Raw genomic sequence first — 23,996 nt, 5'->3', positions numbered from 1 at the left:
AATATGAAATTTCCTGATTTAAAAACGTTGGCCGCTGAATCAAACTTAGTATTATTATTTTAAATGGCCCGTGGGCCAAATGAAACATATCTGTGGGCTCCACTTGGTCCTTGGGCTGCCGGTTGCAACCTCTGGTCAAAATACTTCAAAGCCAGCAGTATCGATGTTGGAGCTGGCTTTGGTGTGAGCGGCGGTGCTGGGCCCGCGGCCACGTGGGTTCCAGAGTGGTCCGGGCAGATGGAGATGTCATTCGACGCCTTCATGCCCACCTGGGCTGCACGGGGAATGTTCTCCAGTTTCTCGACCCAGCTTGGCCTCCGCCCGCCCCGCCTGAAATTCCAAGGGGTTGACTTTGCATCTCTAGGCCACCAGGTCCCGCTGGGCCAGGCTGACTCATCCATCCAGCGCCTGGTGCTGCTTCCATGCCGGTGTCCCTGGGCTGAGGGGCAAAGATGACGCTAATGCCAGGGAGCCCCACCACCTCGAATCCATTCCTGGCATCCAGAGGCGTGGCCGGTTCCCCGCTCCCATTGAACAGGGATTGATCATTGCGACAATTTAGCAAGCGCTTGGTCTGTGCCAGACCCAGCCAGGCACCCTGTGCGGATCATACGGTTTCATCCTCTTAACACCCCCACTTTGCCAGTGGGGACACACTGCAACTCGGGAGGGCCAAGCGCTTGTCCAAGGTCACAGCCTGATTGAGCTCTGGCTTCTCTTGCCACTGCAAAGCCTTTCTTGGGACCCCTGGGTGGCTCAGTGGTTGAGCGTCTGCCTTTGGGGGTAATCCTAGGGTCCTGGGATCCAGTCCCGCATGGGGATCCCCGCAGGGAGCCTGCTTCTCCCTCTGCCTATGTCTCTGCCTCTCTCTCTGTCTTTCATGAATAAAAAAGTAAAATCTTAAAAAAAAAAAAAAAACACAACACCTTTCTTAACCAACTTCCATCACATGCCTGTGTCATGATGCTCCTGGCGGGCGAAGGTCTGGTCCCCAATAGATCAGAAAGCACAGACCCCTTGGTCTCACCCAATAGCAGCTGATCTTTCTGTCCACCTGGAGTTTGGGCCTGGGGTTCTCCGCCTCTTGGGAGTCTCGAGGTCTTCACACATGGGACATCATCGCTATAGTCCCAGCCACCACCCCCACCCTGGCTTCTCTTCCAGTACTTTCCTTTCTTTCTTGTATTTGTTTCCTAACAAAACTTTGCTTTTGCCCTGCCGTGTGCCAGGTAGGGCAGGGTACCAGGAGTCCAGGCCTTTCCCGGAGGCTCCTTCTGCCGGGGGTGGCCATTCCATACCGTTGGCCTGGGCCTTGGCATCTTCTTCCGGCCAGAAGCCTGGATGCAGGTGTGACCCCCCCTTCCGGGGAGAAGGCCAGAGTGGGCTCCTGGGACTTCTGGCCAAGGAGCTGGGTGTTTTCTGGAGTCTGGCAGCACTTCCATACCTCACTGGATTTCAGGCCGGCCACAAGCTTGAGTCATGGGAGGCTGGGCCAGAATGGGCAAGAGCAGGCCTCAAGGGGATCAGGGGACATCTTTTTGGGGGCTTTTAAGGTCCAAGGTAAAGTTAGGCAGGGCCCTGGTTGCCTTAGGGAGAAGTGGCTCTTGCCACTTTCTGGCCCTGCTGGTCTCAGCAAAGCTTGCCTTTTCCTTCTGCACCCAACTGTGAGGGCCTGACCCGGGGCGGGGGAGGGGGGTGAGTCTTGTGGCTCTGTGCACAGATGTGGGTGGTGGTCAACTCTTCTGGGGCCCCTGAGGCCCTGCTGCTGTGGCACAAGAAGCTTCTTGAACTCCCCAGAGGGGCCCGGCCTTTGCAAGTGTCGCACCTGCTGCCTGGACTCCAGCCCTGCCACTGGCCCCAATTTTTTCCTCTTTCCCTCTGACATCCCCTCCTCCAAATAATAATAGCAGGTCCAACCAACCATCTCGTGAACTCACGCAGAGGCCCCTCTTGGTCAAATGGTGTTGAAAGTCATGAAGTCCAATTCTCAATTTGGAGCTACCTACGAGTTTGGCAAACCAGGTCCCTACCCCCAGGGATGAGCACACACACACACAAACAAAACAAAACAAAACAAAACAAAACAGAACAAAACAGAAGAAATCCAAAGCCTAATTCTGAAGCAGTGGGAAGATGAGAGCAAAGAGGTTAAGGAAGCACAGAGACACCTACTCAACAGAAACACCTTCAGGCGAAAGAACAGAATAGTGTGTCAACAGCATCCGGAGTTGACCATTTTCTGGTGCTTGCCAGCATGGCCTTCAGAAACTGAGTGACTCTCAACTTTGGGTGTAGAGGATAAGGCGCTCAAGTGCTCGCACCGTGATCTGGAAACGCCTGTACAAATGTCATATACTTCATTTTCAGCAGAGGCCATATTCAGTAAAATTCTGAAAATATGTCAATGAGCCTAATTTTGTGCAGCGTTTCTGAATTTTTTTTCACTTGTTAAGACGTTTTTGTTATGTATTTTTTGCTAACAGTACTTAAAACTGCAACTTTTCGACACAAAGCAAATAAAAAGGATATCTTTAGGGCAGCCCAGGTTGCTCAGCGGTTTAGCACTGCCTTGAGCCCAGGGCCTGATCCTGGAGACCCAGAATCGAGTCCCATGTCAGGCTCCCTGCATGGAGCCTGCTTCTCCCTCTGCCTGTGTCTCTTGCCTCTGTGTGTGTGTGTGTGTGTGTGTGTGTGTGTGTGTCTCATGAATAAATAAATAAAATTTAAAAAAATAAAACAATACAAATTTATTTTTTTAAAAAAAGCTTATCTTTATAGGAAGCAATGAGAAAAAAAAAATGCCAAATACCCTTTCCTACCAGAGTTATTTGTCTCTTTGAAGCCTCATGAAAGTCCTAGAAGGCAGGTATTATAAATCCCACTTTACAGATGAGGAAGCTGAGGCCCAGGCTGGCTAAGCAGTGACCGGGGTCTCCCAGTTGGGGAGAAGCAGCAGGAGGAGCCCAGCCGCTCGTGCGCCCACAAGAGGGGCTGCAAGGATGACGCAGTCTTAATGGAGACCACACACCATTGGGATCAGCAGGGAGGGCACAGGTGGACACCGCCACCCAGCTGGGGTGTCTCCTGGTGCCCTGACCCAGGCAGCTGGGCTCCACAGCTTGCGCCCTGGACCTAGAGACCAGCATGCTAACCTCCTGCTGACTTAGGTCTCTCCCTGACACAATGCATTCCTTGAGGTCAGGGACCTGTCCTGTTTGCCAGCGTGGCCTCAGTGTCAGCTCTGGGCCTGGCACCTAGAGGGCAAGCAAGTGTCGGATCCATGAACAACTGACCTTGGAGCCTCAGTCTTTTCCTCTGGAAAATGGGCAGAGCTCAGTAAGCTCGTCTACTTCCCGCCCTGGGCGCATAGTAGGTCCTCAGGAGCAAATGGGGACTGATGATTATCAGCTATCAATCCTTTGCTTTAAGAGGCGTCTCCTCTGTCCCCCTTTTGCCACATTGCCCTCCCAGTTGCTATGGGGGAAACTATCCCCTAGGGGTCCCTCTGCCCTGGGAGTGAACCCAGAGAGCAACGCCCCCCCCCCCAAAACCTTCCTTGAGCACTGCCCTCTGGCTTCTGGAATTGGAGCCCAGCCAGGGACAAGGGACAGGAGACACAAAGCAGTTGGTCCAAGACCAGTGCAATGATTGCAAACCAGGGCCCCCCATCTTTGGGGGCTGAGGAACTAGGGGTGCATGTGGGGCAGAAGGAGAAGAGGGGCCTGCCTGACTCATTCCCTCTGGCTGGGGTCCCTGGGACCCCTGTTGATGGCAGCAGGAGGGCCAAATGGGTTGGGCGATGTGTTTTCTGAGTGTGACACACGTCGGCCAACAGAGGACAGCAAATACATTTTTTATGATCCTGGGAGGCTCAGTCCTGTCACATTTACTCGAAAAGAGGCTGGGCAATGGAGGGGGACAAATCAGGTCTCAGTTGTTTGGATCTTCTTTGGGCAAGAGGGAATACTTGTACGATGATCTGGGGGTCCCCAGGGAAGGGGTGCAGGCGGGGCAGATTTCACCAGGGGCTGAGCTGTAGGGCTGCAGGGCCCCCTCACTGCTGGAGCCTCGGGTAGCTTATGGAGGGAGGGGTGTCACCTGAGGGGCCAGATCTTTGCCAGGTGGAGGTGGCACCCTCAATGCCCAACCCCCAATTTCCAGCATATCTCGTCCCCCGCTGCTGTGAAAGCCGTGTCAAAGTGACATTGGAACAGGTGGGGGTGGGGGGAGCACGACTTGATGTTTTGGCCTGAAAGTGGGTTGGTATCTGGGGAGTTCTTGGGAACAGAGCACCGCTGTCCAGTTTCCAAACCTGGGGCTTCCAAGGGACTCCCGTCATCCCAGAGCATGTTTAGGGGCCACCAGGGGGTGGTGACCAGGCTGGGGAGGGGGCAGTCTGGATGCTGCTGCTCCCGCTTGCAGGGTTTGTTCCTGGGGAGCGGGGGGAGGCCCGATGCAATGGGAGGACCGGCTAAAAGCGCCTGCTGGCACCGCCACGGAGTGTTCCCAAAAGAGGCTAGCGGATCTGGGGGCGAGTCTGAATCTTAAGTCGCTGTGTCCCCATTGAGGCACCCTGCGCCCCAGCCCCAGCCGAGGGATCCCTGGAGCGCCTGTGGAGCGCTCCTGCCCGCCCCCGGGGGGAGGCCCGCCCAGGTCCCTCCTCCGGCCCACCGGGTGTTGGCGCCGGGGAATCTCTCCCGCCCCCGCCCCCCCCCCCCCCAGTTTGGAGAACCCCAGGCTCTGCCCCCACAGGTCGAGGCTGACGTCGCCGCCGCATTTCTAGGAATGCCCCTATCCGCTGACTATATTTGGCGAGGGTTTCTAGGAAGGCCCCCGGCCCCCGCCCGCCCCCGGCCCCGGCCCCCCCACCCGGGCAGGCGGGCGCGCGCCCTCTCTCCGGGCCGGGGAGGAGCCGCCCCGCCTGGGCCGCCGCCGCCTCCCCAGCGCCGCCAACCCCGGGCCGGCCCAGCCCCCGCCCCGGGCCGGCCATAGGGCGGGGGGGGCGGGGGCGGGGGCGGGGGAGGGGGGCCGGGGGGGCGGGGGGGCGGGGGCGCGGCTTTGTGGCGGCAGCGGACCGTGGAGGCCGGGTGCAGCCCCGTCGGCTCCGAGCTCCCGGCAGGAAAGGGTTTCCTACGCGCGCCCCCCGCCCGCCACTGGATCCTGTCTGGGGAGGGTGGGACCTTGGGATCCTTTTGCCTGCGAGCCCCCGTGGAGGATCTGAGGCTGGGCTCCGACCGAGGCGGAGGCTGCGGGGCCCGCGGGCGCCCCCCGCCCCGCGCACGCCTCCCGGGAGCCCGGGAAGGCGCAGCCCCGGGGGGCCCCCTGCGCCCCCGGAGGAGGCAGCGGCGGTGAGTCCCCCCCTCTTGCCTGCACGGCAGGTGGGTGCCCAGGCCCCCGGGCCCAGCGGGTGCGGGCGGCCGCCCTGGGGTGGGGGCGGGGGCGGGGCGGGGCGGGGCGGGCGGGGACCCGAGCGGGGAGGCGGCGGCGGGGGCAGCGCCGGGCCCTCCGGGGACCCCGCGCTAGACGCCTGTCTGGGCTGCGCTCCCCCGAGGCGGCGGGGCTGGGCGACCTCCCCGGCCCCCTCCCCGGCTCCCGAGAGGGGCGTGGGACGAGGAGGTGGGATCCGGGCGCACGGCCCCCTCCCGCCGGGCCCGGGGCTGGGCGTGCACGCGCGCGGGAGGCCGCCCCCCGCCCCCCGCCCCACCCCCACCCCGCCCCACCCCCCCACCCCCGCCCCGCCCCGCCCCCACCCCGCCCCGGGGAGCGCGTGCGGGGACCGGGCCCGGCGTGACCCCCGGCCGCGCGCCACCCGCCGCTCCACGTGCGCCCCGGGCCGAGCCGAGGACGCTCCCCGGAGAGTTGCCACCTCCCCGAAGTAAAGTTGGCGGCCCCCGCCCCCTCGGAGGACGGGCGGCCGCGGCGCGCTGGCTCAGCTCCCGGTGGGCAGCAGCGGGGCGGGGCGGGGCGGGGCGGGGGGCGCGGGGGGCGCGGGAGACCGAACCGGGTCCCGGGGTGCAGAGCCGGGGCCCGGGCCCGGACACCCCGCCGTGTGGCTCCGGCGAAAGTTGGGGGGGGAGGGGGAGGGAAAAACAAACCAAAAAAAAGGACATTTTGATTTGGGGATGTGGGGGGGGGAGTGGCCTTTCTGCTTTCTCCGGCTTCCAGTCCCCACCGTGGGGAGCGTTGGAATGTGCCGCTCAGATCCTCTGAGGACACATCCATATTTATAATTTATTTTTAGGAGAAGTTGTGAAAAAGAGAAGGGGGGTTTAAGATGGGGAGGAAGGTGGCGGTGGTGGGGGCGGTGGTGGGGGCCTTTTCGGAACCCAGACACTAATTGAGCTATTAAAGTGGAGATGATTTCCCCCAATCCGGGGCGAGCAGCAAATTTGACTTTAATGAGGGACAATTAAAGGCATAAATAACGAAACTTTAGCTGGATGTGGGGGGTGGGGTGGGGACTTAATGCGGCACCAAAGGCACTCCTTTTGCGCTTTGCTAAGGGACTTTTTGGGGGCCCAGCGTCTTCCTGGGAAGCTTTCAGGCCCAACTGTGGGGCTGGAGGCCGGAGAGGGAAAAGATACCCCCTCCGGGGTGGACAGATACCCACCCCCATTCCTCCCACCACCGTCCTGGCTTTCGGGTGAGATCAACTGTCATCCCTGCAGGAAAACCCAGGATTCCTTTAATTATCCAAGATTCTCCAAAATCCTGCCTCAGAGGCAGACTGCCCCAGTGCTGTGAGCTGTGCAGGGGAGCACACTTCTTTCGAAAAGGTTTTGGAGGCTGTGGTCCCAGAATCGGGGTTTTGAGGGCGAGATGAGTTTATGTTTGATCCAACTGGCCCACAAAGTCCCGCTTTTGGGGTCATTCTAAACATCGAGGGATTCAGGCCCAGCAGCCCGTGGAGAGAGAGCCAAGAGCTAACACCTCCAAGTTGCACATCTAAAAGCTGATTGGAGAAAGGGGGGGGGGAGGTTTGCTACTTTTGGTAAAAGTGAAAGGCTGTTGGGGGGGGGCGTGGATATTCTCGTGTGTGCCCGCGAGGGTGTGCGCTCCGTTTGTTGAACCTGCTAAATTTTTAAGGGCCTCTTGGCTTGGGAGGCCACAAAGAGATGAGGGAATTGTACAATTTTTTCCCCAGTGGTTTAATGAGATGTTGTAGGGGACAGGATTTGAAGGCAATGAGTGGCATACCCGTTTGACACCCTCCAAATGCAACACCGTTGAAGCTGTGAATGGTAATTATGTTAGATTTGTCCTCACATTTGTCAAAGGGGCACCCCCCCCCCCGTCCGCCTGTTTCCACTGGGAGCCACAGTATTGCTTTGGTACCTCGGTCTGAGCCATTTTATCAGAAACTCAGGATATTGTGTTCACAGGAGCTCTCTCAAGACAAGGGTGGCAGGGGCACAAATGCCCTTCCCAGAACATTAACCTTATTACGTAGGTTGTATTAATTTACACCCTCCCACACACACACACACCCCCACACACACCTGCCCTCCAGTTGTGCCCTATGCAGACACCCACATACCTTGAATTTATTTATTTGCAAACCTGGATTTCAATCAGGTGTCCACAGCACAGAATAGAAAAGTGAGCTGGACCCGAAGAACTTTGGAACACAGGGTGCTTGATGGACGATTCTGTGTAAGGCAGACACGACACACGTACACACAGATGACATTTGCACTCGGGGGCCTTGGCAAAAACAGTTCTTCACTTCCCCAGTTCCCTTTGTTACGGGACACGATGAAACAGCACAATTTTCAAGAGTCCACCATCCCAGCGTGGCTCATCGATGGGAAATTGTCACGTTGTGACACAAATTGTGTTTGTGCTCTGCTGAATCGTCACCACCACCCCCCCCTTGGCAACACCAGAGAGCTGTCAGGTCCTATTTGCTTTGCTAAATAAGGATATCTCGCCAAATTAGCCTTTAATGATACTTCTCCAGATAGGATGTTTTAGGTGAATTAACGAGGCCGGAGCGCGGAATGTGGCGCCGAGACACTGAGCTGCCAGCCAGGCGGTGTAGCCGTATGTTAACACGACTGGATCCTGAAGTGGGGAAAATCAGAGCGTGTTTCGTTGCCGAGTGTGAAGCAAGTCTGCTTTCCAGCGAGCATTTGCAATGCACAGCCCTTGCTTACACGCGGGCCCCCTGAAACGGCGCCTGAAACTCTGAATACATTTAGCGAACTTTGGCCCCCCCCTCGGGGTCTGGCACCAGGCGGTGTAGTTTGGGGAAGAGCTTGTAAATCAGGACTTTGCAGCGAGAAGTCGGCAGGAATTCGGCAGAGAATCCCAGCGCCTTTGCATATTCCTACCACCACCCTCTCCCTGCCCTCCCCGCAGCAATAAGACACACACACACACACACACACACACACGCACGCACGCACGCACGCACACAAATTAAGCAAGAACTGCTGAATATGCTGAATGCATTTTGGCTTTTCTCCTTGGGCCTGTCTGTGTGAAATTTCATTAAGCGGTTCCTATCCCCCCACCCCCAAGGAGTGTGGATTTAGATGAAAAAAAAAAAAGAAAGAAAGAAACTTTGAATAGAGTTCTTAACAATATACAAGCCATGGCGAATCTCACTAGGACACAAATGTTTTGATGGGGTGGAGGTGGGGGAATATGATCTAGCCCCGGGGGTGAGATATTTAGAGGGGGTAGTGCAATGAGAGGAATTCTTCCTTAATGATAAAACATTTATGTTTATGACTCAAAGCAATGGAAAGGTGGGAGGGTCCCTACAAGGGAATACTCCATTTCTTGCTCCCCAGCACCGCCCTCACACACACACAAACACACACACACACACACACACACACACCACCTTCTATTAAGAACAGAAAGATGGTTCTTGCCAGGTAAAGCTACGGCTTTCTAGTAGCAGATCAGCTCACTCTCTTTTAATCGGGATCGTGGAGTAAATACGGCTATTTGGGGCGGGGAAGAGAAAAATTAGCCTGATTACGGGTAAGGGAAACTCGGTCCTTAGAGTCACTCTCCAGAAAATACGTACACACGCCAACAAAATAAAACACTGTTCTGGAATCTTCTCTCTTGCCCAGCATCCCAAACTCAGTGCAGTGCTTTGTGCCGCGTGTGCATAGAACGAGTGAAACCAGAGCACCACACGGGCAGGAGGTAAAAGCACCGTAGATTTTTCGGGCCTGGGAGCCACACAGGCTTTTCAAAGCAAAAGGGTGGATGTGGTAGGGAGTTTGGAAGGAGTGAGCTTTGGGGTCCCCCTGCCACCCTGAGCGCCCGGCCCTCCTCTGGTCTCCCTCAGGGCAGCTGATGATCCGATGCCCGCTCGGCATCCAGGGTTGTAGGGGGCACATGGGTATGTGCAGAGCCGTCGAGTTTCCGATTGCACAGCATCTTCCTTATGGGGAGCATCTGCGTTTAAGGAGCCGCAAGGCAAACTCGTTTCTCCGTGTCCCCGAATGGCCACGGTGCTCCGTGAAAGGGAGACACACGTGGGAAGCGAAAACTGAGGTCGGTGTCACCAGAAAGCCATGTTAAAAATGCACCGGCAAATGGAGCCTTTTGTCCAGGACTTGTTTGGCCTCCGCAGGGAAGGCAGGCAGTGGCCGCCTTGAGCCTTGAGTTAGCCGTGCAGCGCGGTGTGAGAGTTTGCTCGGAGGCGTGCAGAAAACCAGGCTCTCTTGTTGGAATCATACGTGAGATCCGTGCCCGGGCCTGTTGGCATCTCTGCCTGGACCACTGCCAGCCCAGGCCTGCATGTGGCCTTAGAGTCATCACCGCGGCCCAAAGGAGCCCCGGACAGGTGCACACGGGGCTGTGGCAGCGGGGGCGTGTGTGCAGGGCCGGGGAGGGGGGGGCGATCTCTGCTCCTGGGACCCCGCTGGCAGCGTCTGTTGACTATAAGTGGGGTGTTTGGCTCCTGAGGGCAGCATCCCCAGAGACTCTGCAGGGCTTACTGCCCCACCTACCACGTGGTCTCTGGTGGGGGGGAGAACCCCACTTTGCTAAGCACAGCCTCCCAGATGCTCAGAGGGCAACCAGAGGAGGCCATCCTAGGGGCTGGGGGCAAATCCGCCTGTGCGGGAGCAGAGCAGATGTTGAGTCCAGAAGGTTCAGGGGCAGAGCCGTGCTTCTGCAGGCCAGCCAGAAGTCCTCCCCGCGGGGTCCTCCTTGCGTTCGGGGTGGGCCCAGGGGGCGTGGCGCGGGGCCAGCGGCGGGGCTGCATGCATCTCAGCTACCGTGCAAGCTGCCCTTGCCGGCCCTCTCCAGGCCAGCGGGGCAGGCTGCAGCCCTGAAGTGGGGAGAAGGCGCTGCAGGACTGTCACAGGGCCTGCTGGGCAGATGGGGGGACACAGAGCCGGGATGGGCGGGGTAGCCAAAAGGGAACTGGGGGGCATCCCCGGGCGTGGAGGAAGGCAGCTGCTCAGGCAAGCTGCACCCAGCCCTGAGTCAGCCAGCCCCACGGGACTCCCATTTGGCCCCAGCCGCTGGACTCCAGGCCACCTAAAGGCCTCCTGGGTTCCTGATTGTATCTTAGAATGGCATTAAAAGGTCCAGACCAGGCATTCGTAGGCCTTGCCATATTTAGCCTCAGCTTCACCCAGAGAATATTTTAGGTGCCGCTTGAAAGAAGAGATCCGGGCCGGGTTGCCAGCTGTCACATGGCGAGTGTAGGATCACTCGCTCCCCTGCAGGCCTGGCCCAGACAGCCGGGTGCTCACCGGCACAGATGCCCCGAGCCCCTTGCCAGAGCTCCGGGGCCACGCGACAGGTGCCAAGGAGCCAGCGAGCGCCCAGGTAGCTGGTTCCGTGTCGAGAAGGCTTTGCGTCCCGTTTTTCGTTCTGATGGCGATAAGGCAGGCGGCCTCCATTCACAGCTCACAGAGGCTGTTTTCAGCCCCTCTCTTCTCTCGATGGCCCAGTGTGATATGCCAGCTTGCTGAGTGAGCAGCCTCCTCCTCGGGTGTCAGCAACCGTGGAGAGGTTAACCCCTTCGGGACCCAGGGGTGCTGGCTGGCACGGGGGCCTACCCGTGCAGAGACAGAGACCTTGCGGGCCACTGGCCCCAAGGGGACCCACTGCCCTGGACTTCTTAGTCCTCAATCACTAGTGGCCAGACCTGAGAGACGGCATCCTGGATCTTAGCAGGGATTCTCATGCCTTCTGCTCCACCAGCGACACCACTAGGCTCCCCTGCCCCAGTCTTCGCCCTCTGGTTGGTTGTTCGGCCGCGGAAACTGCTCTCTTTCCAGATATTTTCATCTGGGTTTCCACGTTGACCACCTTTCTCCCCCATTCCACATGAGGAGGTATTGAGGGATTTGTGATTCCCTTCAATGGAAAAGGAGGGTTCTGGAATAGTTGGTCGGGGTCTTGGAGAAACATCACAGGCGAGTCCTGGAAGTGGCCTGGTGTCTGAGAATGACCCTTATAACCTGCCCCGGGATTCCCGATCTTGGTTTTCTGGGCACAGAGGAGGCACGTCGGTCTTGAAGCCACTGCACAGCGACACATTTAGCCAATTATCAGCCAGTCATCAGCAGCTTTTTGGGGAGCCTGGGCGGAGCCGCCGCATACCATGAAAGCTCTGGCTTGTTTAAAGTTCGCTCTAACTTTGTACATTTTTTCCTTTTTAGTTTTGGCTCTTGGTACTCCGAGAGCCACCACTTCCTGCCCAGCTGGTTCGTTACCGCAGGGAAAATGAGGGACTTTTGGGGGCAGATGTGTTTCCATTCCACTATCATAATGCCCCTAAAAATCCTTATTGCTCTTGCAGTATTCCTCGGGGTCCCTGGGCCAGCTGGGACGATGGCAGCTCTGAGTTCCTCCAGCAACTCAAAGAAGAGAAAGAGTTTCCCCAGATCCTCCCAACACACACTCCCTCCTGCACTCAGTGCTCAGGACTGGTTAGGACCACGAAAAAGAGAAAGGCACCCTTCACAGACACTGGTCGCTAATCGTGCTTTCTGTCCCCCTTTTGCTCTGGGGGAGCGAAGGGAGTCACGGAGGAGGGGGGAGTGGGAAAGGAGCAGGTGTTACTCATTGGACCAGGCTAGTGAGGCGACTCTCACCTTCAGCCTGGTCCCTCCAGCGGGACCCCGGGATCTTCACCCTGGCAGACGGCCCTGGCCAGTTCTGGCTTTCTCCCTCTGCTCCCTGAGCCAGGGCACTTTCCCACTCCCTGCCTCGGTTTACCTATCTGCCAAGGGGAGGGCCACACCCCAGGCTCTGGCCTCGAGGGTTCATGGTTGCCACCCACGGCTGTGATGAGCTCAAGGGCTGTAGGAGCCCCGAAGGTGCTTTGAGAATGGGGAGGTTCAAGCATTCGCCGCAGAAGGCGTGAGTTCCTAACACGCCTTATAGGCTGAGGCGACTCAGACAAGCAGGGGAGACCGCAGCGAGCACGGGTTTCTGGGATCAGCCCGCTTGCGCTCTGGGACTGCTGCTGTGTCACCCCAGGCAAGTGGCTCAACCTCTCTGGGCTGCTGGTTCCTCTCGCGCGAAACCCACAGCTCAGAATAGCCACCGCCCTGGCCTGATGCACAGATCTACTCGGCGATTTTAAGTGGTACCTGGCTACAGGTGTACGTTATTCTCATGGGTATTTCTTTGTAGGGTTCATTTCTGTTTGCAGCCAGCAATGGGATTTTCAATTGACGGCAGGGATAGAAAGACCCCTTTTTTGTACTGATTTATAGAAGTGAAAAAGGGCGAGTCGCTTGGAAGAAAAACATGAAGCAAAGAATAGCAGAGGTGGCCTGAGGATGGGGCAGAAATAGAGACGGCAAAGCCCACTTAATTAAGAACTCATGTACGTCTCAGCGATTTTCGGCACCCACATAGTTGGGTGGCCAGTTCGAATGTGTGGTGGGCCCCACCCATGACAGCTAGGGTGTCACATGTCTTCCCTTTTTCAGGGATGCCCCCACCCCTTCCCTGCTCACCCACACCGATGAGATCTCCACCCTGACGCCCACCCATAGTTCTCATTTGTCCCCATCTGAGGGTGGTGACGACCCAGCGCTCTTCTTCCTCGCCAGGGCACCTTTCTGGGCTTCAGTTGCTCAGTGAGATGGGGAGAATAATAAACCCTCTGTCCCAGATCAAGGGATTCCCAGAGCTCCATCGGGCAGCTACCACGGTTCAGACACAGCACCAGGGACAGGCAGGGGCCACAGCAGTGCCCTCGGCCTGGAGGGACGCTCCTCCGACAGGCCACCCCGTGCCAGGCCCGGGGCACCAGCTCCCCGCCTGCCCCCTGGGACCGTGGCTTTACAGGGAAACAGCGAGCGCCGGGTCCGGCCAGCAGGGGCGGACTCTGGTTTCACTTTCTGCTGTGTCATGGGGTGGGGGGTGGCATCAGGACCCAGCTGGCCAGCTGGGGCAGGCATTGAGAGCCTGGCGGACAGCTGCCGGCCCAGCTGCCAGAGCACAACCCACACCCTTGCCCCGTGGCTGCCAGGATGGGGGCTGGGCCTTCAGGCACCCCTTCCCTGCCTCTTTCCCACACGGTGGGGAGAGCCCCAGGTGAGAAAAGCCAGGAGTGAGATGACTGCTGGAGCTACGAGATCTCCCCCAAACAAGTGCTTAAGCCACACGGTCTTGAGGTTCTGAGAACTGCAGCTGTTGCTCCTGGATCCGAGTGCTCTGGCTGGACACCTGCTCCCCGCCTGCCTTCGCTGAGCGCTGAGGGCCTACTGTGCGCTAAGCACCATGCCCGGTGCCAGGGACACAGCCGGGACCAAGACGGCCCCTGTCCTCACAGGGCTCCCACTTGAGTTGGGAGACAGATGAAAGAGCAAGCAAAGAATCCCCGTGTTACAGGGGAAGGTGCACACTGCGCTGACCATGAGCTGCCTAGGTCATCACCATTACCTAAGAATGACAGATGCTACCACAGGCACTTGAGGTGCCTCATCTCACTCTACAGCCGCAGCCAACTGTGAGGTGGGCCTTAACAGGTCCTTGTTTGGATGAGAAAATTAAGGCGCAGGGAGGTGGTCCAGCTGGAAAGGAGCTTTGACCCCAGGTCAGGGCCCTGCTCTCGCCCTAATGCGCTGCTGTCATCACCCTAATACATTTAATAATTTTGGCATGAGGGGCCCCGGGTTTTCACTTTGCAAACTAGGGAGCCCGCCCTGCCCGGATCTGATGGACTCCAAAGCAGTCACTCTGAACTCCCACCATCCACACAGATCCTATAGCCAGGTCCAGAATAATTTTCCAATTCATCGGTGCAGTATTCGGGGGTTGGGAGTGGAACGGAAATCCTGGGGACAAAGAGAAGGTTGATTATGGGGCTGAATTGCCCAGATGCTTGTTGGTTTGTGTGTTGCCCCTTTAGAAGCCAAGGAGGCAAGAGCCAAGGGCAGATGCTGTCATTCGTTCACCGCTGTATCCCCAGGGCCTAGCGGGTATTAGCTGCTCACTTAACATCTGTGAAGCGAAGCCAGTGAGTGGGAGGCTGCTGGGTATCCTGATCGAAATAGATTTAAATGACAGGAAAGCAGGTTGTCAGGGATGCAGTGTCAGCCCTGGCCACCCCAACAGGCTTCTGGGGGGCCCCTGAAATGTCTGGGGATGTGCATCTCATACCTCCCTCAGATCCAACCGCACCTGCCAATGCTCTGTAGCAGAATACTATGTAACAGGCTCTGGTGGGGAGCTTGGAGAAAACACAGATATTTAGAGACACGTGGGCCCAGATTCCCAAGCACCTGTTATTGGGGAAGATGCAGAGTTCAGTTAAAAAAAATATTCAGGTCTTAGTTCTGGGCGGGTTCAAGTCCCAGCTGGGGGTCAGGGGGCAATTTCCTGAGCTGTTGAATGAGAGGGCTTGGATTTGTGGATCAGAGGCCCCTTTTCCTCTGAAATTAGAGGTCTTTTATACTCTCAACACTCCACATTATAAATATTACCAAGAATCAGAGAATCATCTCAAAAGCCTTGAAGATATTTGGAGCAATAATAAATATTTGTATGTTGTCACCAACTGTTTTCACAGGCACTGTCTCCACTGCTTCAGATGACCTGGTAGAGGAGGAGTTGTCGGGTTCCATCTCTAAATAACACAACCATCAGCGTATACTGAGTGCTTTATATGTACTAGGCACTTAACATGTATGATGGCATTTTAGTTGCCCGAGCAGAATACGAGGGAGGCACTGTTACGGTCTTCAGCTTGCCGATGAGGAAACACTTAAAGACCTGTCCAAGATCACACACCCAGAATGTAAAGAGCTGGGGTTCAAGCCTGTACCTTCCATCTCAAGGACCAGCAGACTTTCCCCAAAAGGGTCAAATACTAAATATTCTCGGCTTTGCAGGCTGTATGGTCTGTGTGGCAGCTACTCCACTCGGCCATCGTAACAAAAAAACACACACAGACAACACAGAAACGAGTGGATGTGGCCGTGTGTTCCAATAATACTTGATTTACAAAAACAAGATATGGGCTGAATTTGGTCCACAGGCTATAATTAGCCCACCCCTGTTCCAGACCCCAAAACCTGCCCTCTGGTTTGGCCCTACCAACATTCTTTCCCGTCCTTTCTCCCCGCCTGTGAAGTAACTAAGAGTTAAGCTTTAGGTCAGAGAGACCCTTGGCTCTGGAGGGATCGAGTTGGGCCTCTCTTTTCTTGAGGGAATTATGAAGCTCTTGGAATTTACAACTAGTAGGAACTAGTAGTGACCGCCCTCATAGGACACCATGGGAATTTGAAAAGTGTAATTTTAATAGCTGTGACGGAGTAACTTTTAAAGAGGAAACAGTTATAGTTTGGAAAGATACCTCAGTGGGGCACCTTGGCTGTGGAGGGTACTTCTCAGAGAAGACAGTTCTCTGGAGTCTGTGGGAATGGAAATAGAATGAAAAACATCTTAAGGCACAAGAAGGCAACTGAAGGGGGGGGGGGGTGACAAGTGTGTGTGTGTGTGTGTGTGTGTGTGTGTGTGTGTGTGTGTGTGCATGTGCAGGGAGAGGATGCGGGAGAGACAAGGGATTTCCCAAAGGGCAAGAAGCTGAAGACTAAGGATTCCTGGTGGGAGAAGTGGAGGACATGACTTTTTTTTTTTTTAGATTTTATTTATTCATGGTGAGACACACAGAGAGGCAGAGACACAGGCAGAGGGAGAAGCAGGCGCCCTGTGGGGAGCCCGAAGTGGGACTCGATCCCAGGACCTTGGGATCACGCCCTGGGCCTAAGGCAGACACTCAACCACTGAGCCACCCAGGTGTCCTGATGTGATTTTTTTTTTTTAATGGCTTTGTTGAGATATGATTCACTTACCCTACAATTCACCCACTTAAAGTAGACAGTTCAATGGCTTTGAGTATATTCATAGAGTTGGGCATCCATCATCATAGTCAATTGTAGAACGTTTTTATCACCTCAAAAAGAAACCACACTGTCCCAATCCTCCTCCCTCCACTCCCCCTTCCTCCTAAGCAATCACTAATCTACTTCCTTCTCTCTAGATTTGCCGTTCTAGATATTTCATATAAATCATACAGTGGGAGATCCTTTGTGACTAGCTTCTTTCACTGAGCATTATGTTCTCAAGGTCTGTCCACGCCGTAGCGCACTGCAGGACTGGATTCCCTTTTGTGGCCAGAGAATATCCACATTTTATTTATCCATTTGTGAGGTGATGGGCATCTGCTTTACTTATACTTTCTAGCTATTAGGAAAAATGCAGCTGTCAACATCTGTGTGGGCATACATTTTCATTTCTCTTTGGCGTACACCCTAGAAGTGGGATTTCTGGGTCATACAGAAGCTCCATGTTTAACATTTCAAGGAGCTCCCAGAAGCAGGTCTTGGATTGCCTTTTCAGCTTTGTATTATGGACTTTCCCGCCATACTGAACGTAGGGAAAATACCATAATGAGCACTTGGACCCATCATCCAGGTTCAACAATTATCAGCCTTTGCCCCTCCTGATTCATCTGCCTTCCCCCCCCTTCCCCCCGCCACTTCCTCTTCACTCTTTGGATAGTGTGAGGCCAATTTGAACACTGACTTTATGTTAACTTGCCCAAGAGGCCACCATTTTTCTTTTGCCCCTAAACTTTCAGAGTCTCCTCCACCCATAGCCTTGTGTTGCAGAATTTGGGGTGCATGGAGGAACTAGGGCAGGGTCCCAGTGGACCAGTGTGGGGTGGAAAGGGAACAGCTCCTGAATAGAGCAGGACTGGCTACATCACTTGCACAATGAAAATGTGGAGACTTTTGTTCAAAAATTATTAAGAAGTTCAAGATGGCAACAGAGCACTAAACCAGACATAGGCCCTGTGCAACTGTACGTGTCACATGCCCATGAGGCCAGCAAAAGGGTGCCCAAGCAGAACTAATTCATTAGACACAGGAATTTAGAGCCCTGGTGTCCAGGAGAGACATAAGCACCCCTCACCCCCAATCCCTGGAAAGTTTCCAAGAAAAGTTGGGTCTCCCATGTGGGAGACAGTGGCATGTTGGGATAGAGTTCAAGCCCATTCCATCTGAATCTCCAAAAATAAGATGACCCCAGCTGACATGTGGGTTATAAGTACTTAAAAAAAATTAGCCATTTGCCTTAAGCCTTCCTCCCTAAGAGCCTGCGGTTGTTTTATTTAGCCACACCATTTCGTACTGGACTCTGAGTGCCCTCTGATGTCACAGCAGATGACAGGGCTGCCGTCTTCAGAGCAGAGCCCACTGGTCAGCAAACAGTCCAGGGGCACAGCAGCACCCAGGGATGCCCTCTGAAGCCGGGCGGCCGTGGTAGATGCTGGCAACCACTCCGGGCACCCGCTCCCTCTCAACAATGACAGGACTCCACTATCCTTCTCAAGGACAGCCTCCACCAACCAGACGAACCCTATTTCCTGTGCGCATCGAATCTCATCTCAAGAGCTCAGACTCCTCACTCAAGACACTGAGAGATTCCAAGCCTCTAGCGTGTGTTTGGATGATGCACTTCCACTAACAGCCCCTTGTCCTGCAGGGGTATACAACATGGGGGGTGGGCCTCCTTGAGGAGAGAACAGGTAAGGGCCTCGCACCGCCTCCTGCTCTCTGTGGAAGCACATGCCCATTCACTGCTGGGTCCTGCACCCCCAGGAAGGGGTTTGTGCATGGGGCACGAACCACACGGCACTCAACACAGGTGCCTTCCTACCCTTAGGAGGGGTAATCAAAAATCAAAGAAAAAAAATTTTTAAATTTGATTAAAATAACATAATGACGGTAGCCAAAAAAAAAAAAAAAAAAAGAAAGAAAAGAAAAAAGAAAAAAAAAGAATCTACAACAGGTCTGAGTAAGTCCTGCAGGCAGCTTTGGCATTGGGAGCCAGCAGAGTGGATCTTAAAGCGTTGGACTCAAGACTGAGGCAATTCTCAGCCAAGGAAACGTGGAAGCACAGCCAGCAGATGTCTCTGGAGGCGTTAGATGGTTCTGGGTTTTTTGTTTTGTTTTGGGTTTGTGTGTGCGTGTGTGTTTTTCCTGCAAGCACCTGCTCCCTGCATCTGCTAACACACCTGCCGGCAGTGGGAATTTGGCCAGGTGGCCACTCATGACACCCACTCCTCTGCTGCAATGACTGGGCCTGGACAATCACAGTGGTGGCCCCCTTCTGGGCCAGGCTGACGTCACAGTTCTGGGTGTGGTCAGGTGACCCAAGCAGGGCCGATGGAGGCTCGTCCGACCTGCAGCAGGTGAGAAGGTAGCTTTGTCCGCCCTGTCTAGGCCCCAGAGATAGCTGTGGCCCCAGAGACTGAGGCCAACAGGCAGAGAGAGAGAGATGAGAGATGAGAAATGGGATGGGGGTAGGGAGGAAGGATGGGGCTGGCGCCAAGGCCCGACCCCATAGCCCTACAGGTGCTGGATCCAGGAGCAGCTCAGCCTTTCCCATCCTTATCGCAGCTACCAGAGGGATGAGTCCCCATACTACCTGTCACATCAACTCTGGTGTCTGTGCGGCCCAGGCATGGGGACCGTGTCCTCTTCATGGACTGGGTGAATCTAAAAGGGGCAGGTCATCCTCAGAACCCATTGTCCCCCAGGTGTGCCTCCTGCACCTGAGGACAGAAGATGGGACGCCTGGGTGGCTCAGTGGTTGAGCGTCTGCCTGTAGCTCAGGTCATGACCCCAGGGTTCTGGGAGGGACCTCAGGGAGCCTGCTCCTCCCTCTGCCTGTGTCTCTGCCTCTCTCTCTATGTCTCTCATGAATAAATCAATAAAATCTTTAAAAAGAATAAGAGAATCCCCAGACACATGTCTCTGTGTGCCACCCACCCCAGCCCCCATTCATTTCCCACTGAATCACAGCCACACACTTGCTGTTGAACTCGGAAGTCATGCCCTTTCCTCTCTTGCCTCAGTCTCCCCAACCTCGCCCCTAGCAGATGCCCCCCCTCTCCTCCTCACCCTGCTCTCCACCATGGACCCTGCACCCAATTTATCCTGGCAAAGCTCGGATAGCGACCACGCTGTATTTGTGGCGGCCTCTGTATGACCATCCCCGCCCCCATGAGGAGGATCTTGAGCATGGGGACCCTGGACATCTTTGCACCCCCAGCTGGGGTGTGCAGTAGGCAGGCAACAAGCGTGAGAGGAAAGGAAGTGGGGAAGGAAATAGGAGGAAAAGGGTAGCTCATTCCTCCTTATTCTGGCCTCACCAAGGGATCCCTGGTTTCCTCTGCCCCGTGCTCTCCCTGCAGGTGGACACGCAGCCCCTGCCCCCATCTCCTTCGGGGCTCTACCCAGGTGTCCCTTCCCGGTTCTCCCAGCCCCTCATTGACTCCCATGTCTCCCTTCCATGTCTTCAGTTCTCTTTGGCCCCTCCCACCCCCATGGGTCCTCCCCTCCGTTCCTGTGATCTTACTTACTCTCTCCTCTCCCACCGGCCTGTCAGCTCCAGGTGGTCAGGCATTTCTCTTTGGTCCTCTGCTAGCTCCTCAGGCCCTGGACCTCCGCCTGACACCAGCTAGATGCTTAAGAAATACCTGAGCACACATGTCCAAAACACACAGGACACCCGAACGGGTCTCTTACAGTACCTGTGTGCTTCATGCATTTTATGATCGTTGCAAAAGTCAGGTAATGTGTTAGCTCCTTAGGGCTCCCATAACAAACTGACACAAACCAAGAGGCCTTAAAATGACAGAAACGACAGAAATTTCGTAGTCCTGGAAGCTAGAAGTCCATAACCTGGTGGAACCACACTCCCCAAGGTGCTTCAGGGGAAGATCTGTACCTTGCCTCTCCCAGCTTCTGGTGGCTCCCGTGTCCCTGACTTGTGCCCACTGCGCTCCAGTCTCTCCGTGAGTCTTACTCTAGGTCTGGCTCTGCTTCTCTCCTACGAGGATGCACGCAGGGCTCATCTGGATAATCCAGGACAAACTCATCTCAAGACGCTTGAAGTCTTCTGCCATATAAGGTCATATTCACAGGTTCCGGAGACCAGGAAGTGGGCATCTCTGGTGTTTCTCTGTGACCACTCCAGGTTATTTGCCTAAAGAAACCAGAAAAGCTGGGGTGCCTGGGTGGCTCGGTCGGTTAAGCAAACGACTCTAGATTTCGGCTCAGGTCATGGGATCAAGCCCTGTGTTGGGCTCCACACTGAGCATGGAGTCTATTTGAGCTTCTCCCTCTCCCTCTGCCCACCCCCCCCCCCCATTCCCTAAATAGGGAAAACAGAAAGAAAGAGAAAAAGGAACCAGAAAAGCAAAGATCCCCACCATCATTCCATTGGCCTGACAGATATGTAAGGAAAAGAGTATGACTGTTTTATATTGTTCCCAAGTACGGAAATCATTATTTTTTATTTTTTAAAAGATTTTATTTATTTATTGAGACACACACACACAGAGAGAGGCAGAGACACAGGCAGAGGAAGAAGCAAGCTCCATGCAGGGAGCCCGATCCCGGGACTCGATCCCGGGACTCCAGGATTGCGCCCTGGGCCAAAGGCAGGCGCCAAACCACTGAGCCACCCAGGGATCCCCTGGAAATCATTTTAAAACCCCGATTTTATGTTGCTTAATTACCCCCCAATCATACCATGCTCATAGTAAGAAAAATAGCACAGAAGAGAATAACGCGGGAAATAAAGGAGCACCCCTTTGCGATTTTTCTTTATTTTCACTTTAAAAAAAAAATTCACTTTCTAAACAGTACCCGCTGTAGGCAGGGTGCATAATCTGCATATATTTTGGAAGCGTGTTCAAGGGCATTCACCTTTTTTGCTCATGATAGTTAAGAAAGCCGGGGGCGTTCCAGTATATCCTGAAGATGTGACAGTCTTCGGACCCACCTCATTCTTTCTAAGGACTTCTAGCATTGCACCATACTTAACCTGTCCCCTCCCGGCCAGCATTTCGGTGAATGCCAGCGTTTTGCCATTACAACATATACTCACTCTGGCAGGTGTCCAAGTACGTATACTCATAGACGGTTCCTAGAAGTGGACCGTGTCAGTCTAGACGATATGTGCATTTTTATTTGTATTTTTTAATGAGGTTTTTTTTTTTTTTTTTTTTTTTTTTTTAGATTTTATTTATTCATGAGAGAGAGAGGGGCAGAGACAGAGGCAGAGGGAGAAGCAGGCTCCATGCCGGGAAGGAGCCTGACGTGGGACTCGATCCCGGGACTCCAGGATCACACCCTGGGCCAAAGGCAGGTGCTAAACCGCTGAGCCACCCAGGGATCCCGATATGTGCATTTTTAAATTTCTGCAGCGACTGCCCAGTGCCCGTCCAGAGGGCCTGGGTGGGGGAGCCTGTTTCCATGCCCTCGCCTGCCCCAGCAAGGACACAATGTGTCAGGGGAAGCAAGTCCCAGACGAGGTAAGCGGACCTGCCAGGTGGGCCCGGGTGGGTGTGGACATGGCCCCTGAGATTGTCCCTGTACCTTCCTGAGGCGATAAGCCATTCAGAGTTCTCATCAGCTTTGGGTTTTATAAACAAAGGCAGAGTCTGGGGAGGTGAGCCAGAACCATGCAGCGAGAAGCGTTGTGCAAGTCAGTATTTATTTCTTTGGTGCGGTTAGAACTTAAATATGGTCAAAACATATTCTTCTTTTAATTTACACAAACAAATATGTTCCCCGGCTGACACCTCCGGTGCCAAGTTTCTAGGGGAAATGAAATTCTACTGTGAGATTATAAACCACTAGGGAGAAGAGGAGAATGGAAAAGCCGCTGCAAGTTTGCTTTTCACGTCCAGAACCGGCTGCTGAGAGGTGTCTCTTTCTGTGCTAGTTGCAGATAAACCTGCCAGTAATTTTCGCGAATGAGCCGTGGAACACATAAAGGCCAGAGGATGGAAAACGCTCCGGGTTTGATAAAAGGAGTTCTTGGCTCGGAATCCTCCCTCCTGCTAGCCCCGCCGAGATCCACCCAGAGAGGGCCTGATGGATTGAGGAAAACGAAATGAGACCAACGTGAGTCTCCTTTCAAGGGCTGTGCTAATATAAAACCAAACGACTTGAAATTGTTCCAAGAGGGGATTAAAGCAACATGTTATTTTGAGTGATTGCTTAATTTATTGAGCTGCGGCTAGATCTGTAACAAAATACAGCCCTTGCAACTGATAACCTCCTGCTGCATTTGAACTTCTTACAATTAAGGAATATTTTCCAAGAGTTTCTCTGGAACGGCTTCGCATTTTTAATCTCTGTGGTGGGGTGCTTCTGAGCACTCAATTTCTGGGCAAGTATTTGGGTTTCTTTTCTTTCTTCTTCTTTTTCCCCCCCCAAGAGTGACAGGCTGATGTTAATAAGAAAAGGAAGGAGCATTTTATTGACTGTCTTGTGTGTGCCATGCGCTTGATATACATTATCTCTAATCCTGACAATAACCCAATGAAGAGAGTCTTATTAGTACCTGTTTTACGGATGTGAAGCTCATAGATGTGAAGCCATTTTCCAGAGTGGCGTTGTCCAAGACTGTAGCTGCTAGTCATGTGTGGCTACTTTTGTGTAAATTAGTTAAGAGTTAAGAAATCTGAAAATTAAAAAAAAAAAAAAAAAGAAATCTGAAAATTCACTGCCTGGGTTGCACCAGCAACCCAGTGGGGCTGTTCAGTGGGGCTGTGGCTACCTCATTGGACACCACTGACGTAGACCATTTCGATTAGTGCAGAAAGGTCGAGAGATTGGTGCTCTTCCAGTGATTTCAGAGGCAGAAACTGGGAGTGCCCAAATTCAAACCCAAGCTTCTTCGAAGACAGCACCATTCTATTATCACCCCTGGCTTCTTTCTTCTCTTCGTTTGGCCCAGAAGCAGGGACTAGAGCAGTGATTCCAAACCCTGGGCTGCACATCAAAATAATCCCAACTGCTTAAAAAACAAAACAAAACAAAACAAAAACAAAACAAAACAAAAAAAAAAACAAAACCAATACTGATGTCAAGGTCCTGGCTGCAGGGATTCTGATTTAATTGTGATTTGGAGGTGTTTTTGTTTTTTTAAAGGTTTTTTAAATTTATTCATCCATGAGAGACATGAATAAATGTCCCTCCTGTGGGGAGCCTGATGTGGGACTCGATCCCAGGACCCTGAGATCACACCCTGAGCCAACAGCACGCACTCAACCACTGAACCACCCAGGCGTTCTTTTATAAGTCCCCATGTGACTCAAGTGTGCAGGCAGGATTGGAAAGTATCAAGGTGAACTCATGCTATATTTTGCCCAATGAAATAAAACTGTGTTTCCGGCCACATCCCCTGAAAAGGTGAGAAATAATGACCAGTTCTGTAGCTAGGTAAGCACTGCCGGCCCCCACGTTATGGTCTCTAAGCACCACTTTTAACCAGAAACCAGGGCTCTGTGGAGATACGGCTGATTCCAGGTGTGAGGGGGGAATTATGCAAGGTGAGCATGGAACTCCTGGTCACCAGGTCACGTGGAGCTGCCAAGACTTCTGGGGTCATGCCAGAAAGGAAAGGATGCAAGGGACAGTGTGAAAGGCCAAAGATGAGACAATTTGAGTATCAATAAGAAGAAT

At 54.2% G+C, this 23,996-nt stretch overlaps 1 long non-coding RNA gene across 4 annotated transcripts in view; it reads right to left on the bottom strand.

Annotated features, from left to right (window-relative positions):
* Positions 1-7,546: 7,546 nt before the first annotated feature.
* Positions 7,547-23,996, bottom strand: part of LOC121486709 — a 38,440-nt gene continuing 21,990 nt past the window's right edge. Inside the window, exons 3-5 of one of the 4 annotated variants that reach the window (XR_005986718.1) lie at positions 22,873-22,992; positions 20,245-20,502; positions 7,547-7,649 (exon numbers count right to left, since the gene is read on the bottom strand). This is a non-coding gene — a long non-coding RNA (uncharacterized LOC121486709). Of the gene's footprint in view, positions 7,650-17,992; positions 20,503-21,998; positions 22,398-22,872; positions 22,993-23,088; positions 23,326-23,996 lie in introns of those variants that run through there. The other 3 variants (XR_005986719.1, XR_005986716.1, XR_005986717.1) reach the window with 3 other exon arrangements.

Source organism: Vulpes lagopus, chromosome 3, assembly GCF_018345385.1.
Source record: "Vulpes lagopus strain Blue_001 chromosome 3, ASM1834538v1, whole genome shotgun sequence".
Classification (NCBI taxonomy): Eukaryota; Metazoa; Chordata; class Mammalia; order Carnivora; family Canidae; genus Vulpes; species Vulpes lagopus.
The sequence above is the reverse complement of the archived record's forward strand: the minus strand, read 5'-3'. Positions and strand labels throughout refer to the sequence as shown.